This window comes from Triticum dicoccoides, chromosome 5B, assembly GCF_002162155.2.
Source record: "Triticum dicoccoides isolate Atlit2015 ecotype Zavitan chromosome 5B, WEW_v2.0, whole genome shotgun sequence".
Classification (NCBI taxonomy): domain Eukaryota; kingdom Viridiplantae; phylum Streptophyta; class Magnoliopsida; order Poales; family Poaceae; genus Triticum; species Triticum dicoccoides.
In genome coordinates, this window is record NC_041389.1 from 603,747,093 (window position 1) to 603,748,741 (window position 1,649).

Below are 1,649 nucleotides of genomic sequence, written 5' to 3' on the forward strand. Positions count from 1 at the left end.
ACCGAGGGACACGGCTATTCGAATAGATCAACTTCCCTGCAGGTGTGCACCACATAACCCAACACGCTCAATCCCATTTGGCCGAACACACTTTCCTGGGTCATGCCCGGCCTCGGAAGATCAACACGTCGCAGCCCCACCTAGGCACAACAGAGAGGTCAGCACGCCGGTCTAAATCCTATACACACAGGGGTCTGGGCCCATCGCCCATTGCACACCTGCATGTTGCGAGGGCGGCCGGAAGCAGACCTAGCAACCTCCATTACAAAGGAAGTCACGTTACGCGGGCCAATCTGGCGCGCGCCGCTCAGTCGCTGACGTCACGAAGGCTTCGGCTGATACCACGACGTCGAGTGCCCATATCTTTCCCGCTTAGTTGGTTAGTGCGTATAGGCCAGTGGCCAGACTCAGATCGAATACCAAGATCTCATTAAGCATGTTATTATGAAGTAACCACGGACGCCGACCAGGGCCAGGCCCACCTCTCGCCTAGGTGGTGTCAACCTGCCCTGTCGCTCCGCCACAAAGTAACAGTCGGGGGCCGTCGGGAACCCAGGACCACCTCTACCGGGATGGAGCCACCTGTCCTTCCAGCCCCCACATCAGAATCACGTGCGGGTACTAAACAAGCTGACCCGACTTTAGTCACCATCTGTATAGTATATGTATGTATAGTATATACCCGTGATCACCTCCCGAGTGATCACGGCCCAATAGTATAGCAAGGCAGACTGACAAGAATGTAGGGCCAATGATGATAAACTAGCATCCTATACTAAGTATTTAGGATCGCAGGTAAGGTATCAACAGATGTAGCAACAATGTCAGGCTATGCATCAGAATAGGATTAACGGGAAGCAGTAACATGCTACACTACTCTAATGCAAGCAGCATAGAGGAGAATAGGCAATATCTGGTGATCAAGGGGGGGCTTGCCTGGTTGCTCTGGCAAGAAGGACGAGTCGTCAACACCGTAGTCGAACTGGGGGTCGCCGGCAGTCTCGGGGTCTATCGGAAAGAAGTAACGGAGAGGGAACACAATAAATAACAGAGCAATCAAAGCATCACAAAGCGTAACAAGACAATACGCGGTGTTCGTTGTGCTCTAACGCGGTAGTAGGTGATATTGACGAAAGGGGGAAACATCCGGGAAAGTATCCCCGGTGTTTCGCGTTTTCGGACAAGTGAACCGGAGGGGGAAAGTTGCATGTTCGCTATGCTAGGGATGTGTGGCGGACGAATGGGCTACGTATCCAGATTTGTCTCGTCGTTCTGAGCAACTTTCATGTACAAAGTTTTTCCATCCGAGCTACGATTTATTTTATATTAACTTTAAAAGATTTAATCATTTTTAGAATTTATTTAATTATTTTAATTCAACATTATCCAGAATAGTGCATGTTGACGTCATCATGATGTCCGCATGACGTCAGGAGTCAACAGGACGTTGACTGGGTCAAACTGACGTGTGGGTCCTAGCTGTCATTGATTGTTAACTAACCTAACAGATTAAGTTAATCTAATCAGGATTAATTAAGTTAATTAATTACCTTAATTAATTAATTCATTAAAATTTCTATTTATTATTATTATTATTATTATTATTTCTTTAATTCTTTTTTTTAACGTTCTAAGGGCGTGGGCCCCAT